The following is an 8,505-nucleotide window of genomic DNA, read 5'->3' as shown; positions in this document are numbered from 1 at the left end:
GTGATCTACGAGGTTATTTTGAGAAGAAAATGTGATCTACGAGGCTGAATAATGAGAAGTAATGGGATCTACGAGGCCAATTTGATAAGAAAAGTAATCAACGAGGCTTAAGGCTTAATGTGAGAAGAAAAGTTGATCTATGAGGCTAATTAGAGAAGAAAGGTGATCAACAAGGATTAATGTGAGAAGAAAAGTGATCAACAAGGCTAATTAGAGAAGACTAATTGAAATCTACATGAAAATATAACATCTTAACCGGGGTGACATTCCTCTTAAGACTTGGGTCAATATTAATATTTGGGTCCTCTTCATATCTCGAGATGACAAGATGCTATATGACCCCCGAGTAGTGTCAAATGGAAGAGAACAAAGTAAAGAATAACAAAAATATAATGCCCCCACAGGGGGTAACACTCCTCATAAGACCTGGGTCAATATTCATATTTTGGGTCCTTTTCCATCTCAAAATGCCTAGAAGGTATGAAGCGCCCGAGTGGTGTTAAATGAAAGAAAAAAAAGTAAAGAATGTATTAACGATTATTTTCCCCACCGGGGGTGTCACTCCTCATAAAATCCGAGTCATTATTCCTATTTTGGGTGTTTTTCATAATCACTCGAAATTCCAAGAAAAATATGACACAGTGGTATATCAAATGAAAGAGAAAAAAGTAGAGAATATAATATAAAAAAAAAAAATATTTTGACATTCCTCGTAAGACCTGGGTCAATATTCATATTATGGGTCAACAAATGTTTAAAAACCCTAAACATTTTTATTTACTGTTGCTTAAAAGAGTATTCTGTGATTCCAGCGTCCCTCTTTTTATATCCATAAAAAGAGCTTATTCCCCAAATTTCAGTGGATTCCGATTTTGCGTTTGCGAGTTATGCATGATTATGTGTATTACACTGCCCCATAACTGCATGCATTACCCGACTGCATTGTCATTTTGCGTGGAGTACCGGGATACGGTAAATCGACATTACATCACTGTATTGCAGCAACATGCACATAGCCGTGCCGAACAATTTCAATGACGGGAACTTATAACCAACGCGATTGACTGGGTCAAACCATTAAATCTCTTTAAGCCTAACAGAGAGCGAATGAAAGTTCAAGATAAAGAGGGGTGGGTGGGGGGGTGTGCGGGGGTGTAGGGGTACGGGTGTGTTTGTAGATATTTAACAAAGATTAAAATTGGGAGTTTAACGATGACATGTACCAGTTTTGTTGCACAATGATGCAAACACCCTCATTATGGCACACGAAAACAATTTATTTTTTTAAGGTTAGCAACTATTTAAAACTGTTGCGCCTTGGTAGTTCACAGCATCTTATGAATGGTAATTGGCAAAAATTGCATTGATTATTTCATAGCGAGTGTCTATAGAAGAATTCAAACATCACAGATATACTTTTGTAGCCCTGTGGTTTTTGAGTTATGTTGTAAAGAGGGCTGAAACAACAACACTTTTGTAAAACGTTCATAACTCATTAACAGCAATAAATCAAGCAAGATTTCAAAGTAAATGATTTGTAGAATGAACTTTTGCAAAACTTTGAAGTGTTATTTTTCAATAATATATTGATTTAGATAATGAAAATCGATTTTTTTTTACTGCTTTGACCAATACCTCATCTACCCTTAACAGCAGCCTATTCCTTTGATCACAAAATGTCCAGATACAATTTTATACATACACTAAGCTACACTAAGCCCCCTTTTGTGTTTAAGTGACAAAATACCCGTAATTAACAATAAAATAAAACATCGTGTAACAAGTATTTGCATTTATTTGCAGCACGTGCCCTGCATAATAAACATTGGCGTCAAACAGCGGTGAGATAGCATATCTTATTAATGCTATTAAATACTATAAAAGTTGCGGGCGGATCAACTATTTTACTGCATTTATAATATTTATATTATAATACTAGTATATGCATGAGATGAAACGGTGATGAATTTATTAATTATTACACGCATGGGCGCGCGTTAAAGATTGGTCGTTCATCCATATCCTCTATCTGCGTTATTATCAAAAGTTGGCTTATCGTTTATTTATGGCGTATGTTGGCGCATGTCATTCGCGTGTCTTAACACTAAAACTTAAGATAATTGGTGAAAAATTATTTTAATCAGCGAAAGTGATTATCAATCTGACTGGTGGTCCACATCTTATGGTCAGCGCTCATTCTATACCCAGAGTCATTAAGTTAGTTGCGAGTCATACTGCTGCATGCTGTTTTCGCAAACTTGTTACACTGAGGAGAAACTTCTTATTTTGAACAACGTTCACCGGTCGATTTCTGCTTGTTTGACTGAATTTTTATACAATGGATGTTATGAATGCGGAAAGTAAGGCATTTCAAGAAAACTTTACCTGTCTGTCTCAAGGTGGAAGGGATGCATTCCTTACCAGATCCTCATCGGCAGATAATTGTGACGATTCGTTGAGTCCTCATATCGAGTCTTCCTTTGACAACATATACACCAGTAATTACCCACTAAATGGACAAGTATCTTCGCCTTTAGAAGCAAATGAAAACGTGACTGAAAAGGGAATGGACTTCAGTTATTGTGAGACTACATCTGAAGGAGAAGAGGAAGGTTACACGCGACGAAAATACAGTCATCGTCGTGCCACGACAGAAAGACGAAATCGAATTAACGAACGGGAAAGGGATCGTATGCATCAACTTTGTGACGCTTTCGAAAAACTGAGAACAGTTCTCCCGTATAAGCGTTCTAAACGCGGTCCGAATCGTCAAAAGATGTCAAAGATCGCTACGCTACTTCTTGCCCAAAATTATATAAGAACACTTGAAGATATGCTAAGAAGACCCACCGATTATACGAATTCGAGTGTGTCGAATGCTTCAGCAGTTGCAGCAGTTCATATGGTGTCAAAAGCCTTCGCAGCCGCTGGAATGCCGACGGAGAGTAATCACTACAGCAGTTGCGCGGTAGCGGCCGGTGGCAGCGGTGGGATGTTCGAGTCATCATCGTACGGTGTTCATGGGATGGCCCAAGAAATGGAACCACAGTATTACACTAATAGTTATCGTGATAATGTAAACGGTAGGATGATTCAAGCTGAATATGCATATCCATATTTATGATCAAACATGATCAACTATGAACATTAAGATTAACCAAGAATACCTCAGACTTGAAACATTTAGGGAGATGGGATGAACATGACACCTTATATCTGTCACTGAGCGCACATTTTTTTTATATGGAAACTTTATTTCTTCGCAAGTTCATGGTATCAATTGATGAACAATTCTTCTGGTAATTAACTCTTAAAAGAAATGTTGAATGCTGGAGAGTAGAAGTATGATATGTCTACAAAATCGTTTCTTTCAACTGTAGGGCCTAATACGTACACTGTGAATTTGTGTATCGGTAGAATTTTGGTAATACTATATGAAGCGTCTTGAAAATAGACAGGCCATTTGTCATTAATGGCCATGTGTAATTGCTATCGCCATATCGGTGCCCTGAGGTGGGCTAATAACTCTTTCTATACATGCTATCGTAACCTAGACATTTGCATAGGGCTTTCACTTTTTATTTAAATGAATATCGATAACACTATATGCAAATGCTTAATAATTAAAATTGTTTGATACAGTTTATTACATCACCAGGGTGCCTATATAGGAATAGTCATCGGTACCTAATTGGGCACCGATAGTGCTATAGGACCAAATTAGACATGGTACCTAAACTTTAAAAAATAGGAACAGTCTAAACAATCAAGCATGCAAACTGCAGTTCACAACAAGCACTACATGTCAGTGGTGTAGCTATTATGGGGCAAGGGGGCATGTGTTCTGGCGCCGTCTTAGGGGGCGCCGAATAACCGTCTTACGCCCGGTTTTCGCCCTTGGGTCAACAATTCAAAATTTTGTGTGTACTGATATAATAATATGTTGCCAAAATTTGCGATTTGCTTCTTCCTTTTTGTCTGTTTGCATGAAAATGAACCAAATTTCCATAATTGAAGCCCGGAATTGAAGGGTTTTTGCTACAAATTGTCGAGCTCCCTGATGGGTAAAAAATATTGGGGTCAATAATTAACAAAGCATGCAATATATATTTGAAAATATATATATGAATATGACTCTTTTTTTTTAAATTTGCGCTCAGATTTGCAGACATCAATAAAGAATTCAACACTTAATCTTTCGACCGTATCTCAAAATCGTTTTTAATAACAACAGATTAGGATTCATGCGACATGCTTGATATTTGCAGACAATGAATTAAATTCGATGTCACTTTTATAAATTTCACAATAAACTTATATAAGAGAAAAACAATGTGTAATAAAAACATGTGCAATCACAGAGATGATGTACTATATTCATGATACTATTATATTGTTGATAACATCTGATCAAGGTTGGTTACTTTATCACCTATTTATTTGCTATTTTATAGTGAAACGTAATTAAAATGTAGATATGATTGTATGATTTAAATGAAATTGTCTTATTTGTGTAGTCCCAATCCTGTGTGTCTGAATTTTCAGTATCAATATTTGTGTATATTACAGTGGCAGGTTTTTGAAATCGGAGCATGTTTCATTTTTGACCCATTATGTGGCAAAAAAATGACCACCCCCTGCTTTGATCTTCGAGAGGAATTATGCTTTAGAGTGGTTAACCAAATTTGAGCAAGTTTGAAATTTGCTTGACCCTTACTTGACCGTTACGCGGCTTCGAACCACTTTTTAATTTTTGGCACCTGTCAATCTGGTAATAGAGCTTAATAGACCCTCTCCCAGCAAACACGTAACGGTTTAAAGAAAAAGTTTAAATAATCAGGTTATAATATAAAGGGTATAAAACGCTTCATAGGCCCTATTCATGAAATATTTTTGAAAACGTGATGCAAAACATTCTAACAGAATGTTATTTCATGTCAACTGTTGACAAAATATTTTGCAAAATGTTTTTAAAACGTATTCATGATCTTTACATAACTCGACATTTTTAAATTTTTATTCAAAATAACATTTAAAAACGTTATTTTGAATAAATGTTTTAAGAACACTTTTATGTTTGCCGGGACCTTAGCCCTTCAAAATAAATAGGCATCATTAAGGTGGTACTACACCCCTTGATAAATTTGTGACTATTTTTTCATTTTTCTCAAAAAATACTAACACACTGGTAACAAAAGTTATGTATATTATATAGGGGCAAGGAATCCAGTTACTACACTGGAATTTCAGTAACTCAAGACAAGCGGTATACGTTATTTATGATAAGAAAAGAGATACCGCTAGAACGTTACACCTCATTTCTTAACATACCGTAGAAACCCGTCTACAAGGAATAGCAGCGACTGTGATGATAGCATATTTCACGCTAGCGCCCTCCACAATATTATATCATTATGGAATTTGAGCAAATCATTTACCGACACAAGCATGTATACAATGTATTATTTTATCTTTATTTCGCATCTCACGAGCATAGCTCACTTGGCAAGGCATAAGACTTTGGTTCTTTAGATCGGAAGATGGTGAGTTCGAGCCTCATCACGGTCACCACACAAACTTTTATAAACAAAATATTGTTCAAACTTTTCATTTATATTTTCTTGCATTTTCTAAAGACTCCTTTCGTGATCATTTTTTTTTCATATTTAGTTTAATTTATTCTATTGTTTTTCTTTTATTGTTTCTTTTCTTTGTCTTTTTTTCTTGTTTAATTTTATTTTTTCTTTATTTTCTTTGATTCATATAATATTGGCAGGATAAGGAGAGGGGGTAACGAAAGACCCATTCAGTGATTGGCTCATACGGACGATCGTAAAAATCATCAAAATTCACCTTTGTCATTGTCATAGATGTGGTAACATAGCCTGCTAGTGGTTCAGCAGAAAACCGTGTGACACATAATATACATTTGGCTACATTTTATTATACGATAAATACGAATTTATTAAACATGGTAACAAATATTCTCTAGCAGATCGGTTATACGATTTAACTGGTAGGCATAGGCCTATTATAAATTCGGGATATTAAATATCTTCCTGACGAGACAGATCTGCGCATGTGGTCAAAGACGATTCCTTACTAGCCACAGACCGTCCGCTGGAATTAGTTGAACATGAACCATTCGCTATGGCTGTTGGTCGGACCTCTCATCTCTCCACATCGATTGTGACCTATAATCCCCGACATTGCCCTTATGAACTCACATCCTCCTGTTTTATTTCAATACGCTGGCGAAGTTACGTAATAATCGGATTAACTACCATAGCAATAGGTGAAAACAATTTTTGAATATACCGCGTTATACACTGATACGTTCAGGCGGTACCTCTTCATTGAACCATATCATGCTGCACCTGTAAGATTAGTATCTTTGAAAAGACCAGTATTGTATTCAATCTATGATTGCAGACATACACAGTACAGGTGATGAGTGTAACCTGCTTGTAGCGCATGCGATATGTTCAAAATTGTTTTCACCTATTGCTATGGTAATTAATCCGATTAATTACGTAACTTCACCAGCGTATAATGGCCGAATAAATTCTGACCATCACTTGGCTTGTTGGATTCGTCTATACTACAATTCGCTGTCGAAGTGACGTAATAATCGCAATAACTACCATCAAGCAGATTGCACTAATCACCCGCGTATGTCACCAAACATAGATTGAATACCACTCTTTTCATAAATACTAATCTTACATGGCGAGTGATTAGCATTTCTTTGACAACTATGGTTCAATGCATAGGTGCCACGTGAACGATGAAGTGCAGGGCTATATATTCGAAATTGTATTCATCAATTGCTATGGTAGTTAATCCGATTAATTACGTCACATCGACAGCGAATAGCCTATGAGTATGGGTTCAAGTGGAACAAAAATAGTGTATGTCCATTGCTAGCTATGGTAATTAATCATGTTAGTGTTTACATCACTACTTCGGTGAAGACAAGAGAAGTGTGCCTTCTCTACCAACGCCTGTGATATAACGTGATATAACAGGTGCAAGCGAAACAAAATTGAATGACCAGAATAGTTTCCTTTGTCGGATGAATTGATTGAAGTTTTTGAAGACACTCTATTCTTGATGGGACAATAGATTCAAATATGGAATAATTATTATTCCTCATCTATTAAAAAAAAAAAAAACTGCAATTGTGGCAACAGAACAATATTTATTTTGATTTCATTTCAAGTAGAAACAAAATCGTGCTTAAGCCAAAAACGCACCTTACCTACCATTCCTCAAGAATTGGGATGGCTCAAAGGTGCAACATAGGTTTTTATTGCAAAGACGAGGACAGACAAGTAGTTACAACACATCTGTTTAACCGTGGGTTTCGCTATTTTTTAGAATAAATGCTTTTACTAGTTTCTATAAAACCACAAAATTACTAAAAAAAACTATAAAAAAACTAAAAAAAACTAAAAAAAAAAAAAAACACCTAAAATTAAAAGTAGAAAGGTAGATTTGAAGAAAGATAAAAAGAACATGTCAAAAAGTTAAAATTAAACGAGAATGAAAAAACGGAACCGGTGCCCGGACCATGCTCTCTTCAGCATGTCTTCAGTTCCAAAGTCTGACGCTCTATCAATTGAGCTATACGATCCTGATATACGAAACAGTCGTTATTATGTCAATACAATTGATTGGTGTTACAACATACTTAGATGGAATGCATAGCAGCCACCCAGTGCCAGTATATATTTGCTCAAACTCCAAATACAAAAAGCAACCAATTTTATTGAGGGCGTTTCTTAGGTATATCCTTGTAGACGGGGTTTTACGGGTATATAATGAACCACTTGTCTTGAATCACTGAAATTTCAGTTAAGTGATTGGATTCCTTGCCCCTATAATATAGGCCTACATAACTTAAACTTTTGAGTTATTTTTTGAGGAAAATGCAAAATTAGTCACAGAATTTATCAGGGCTGTAGTACCACCTTAAATCCCAGAGTAGGTGCAAACTAGATCCTCTTACATCCCCCAACTATACACATGCGTTTATAATCTCTGTTTCCTATCTCTGTATTGTCTACAGTATTTAGAAGTGCGTTAATCAAAGAGATTCCTAGACGTGGAAAAACTACCTTGCTCCAACAATTTATGACTGACATTTCATTGCAACAATTAGACGCGCTATTTAAGAGTGTTGTATTTTTCTTATAGGGTGTGGAAAGGTTACGGTCTGGGACGGGGGGGTGTTTGTGTTGGGTGTATATAGGGGGTATTTGTGTGTGATCGTTCCAGATGCGTCTATGTTGCATTTGAAAGCAAGGAGCGGTGCAGTGCTTCGTTCTCATTTCTCAATATCAAAAGTAATCTTTACTTAGTAAAGATATATATTGCCTCTCGCTGATTTTATGTGGCTTTTTATGGCAAGAACAGTCATACAATCAAACAATTATCCTAGTTTCTAGAGATTTATTCCTTCATTTTCATCTGTTCAACTAGTTGGATTCTTATAAACGCAGA

The sequence above is a fragment of the Amphiura filiformis genome, chromosome 4 (genome assembly GCF_039555335.1).
Source record: "Amphiura filiformis chromosome 4, Afil_fr2py, whole genome shotgun sequence".
NCBI classification, from domain to species: Eukaryota; Metazoa; Echinodermata; class Ophiuroidea; order Amphilepidida; family Amphiuridae; genus Amphiura; species Amphiura filiformis.
This window is presented reverse-complemented; position numbering follows the sequence as displayed.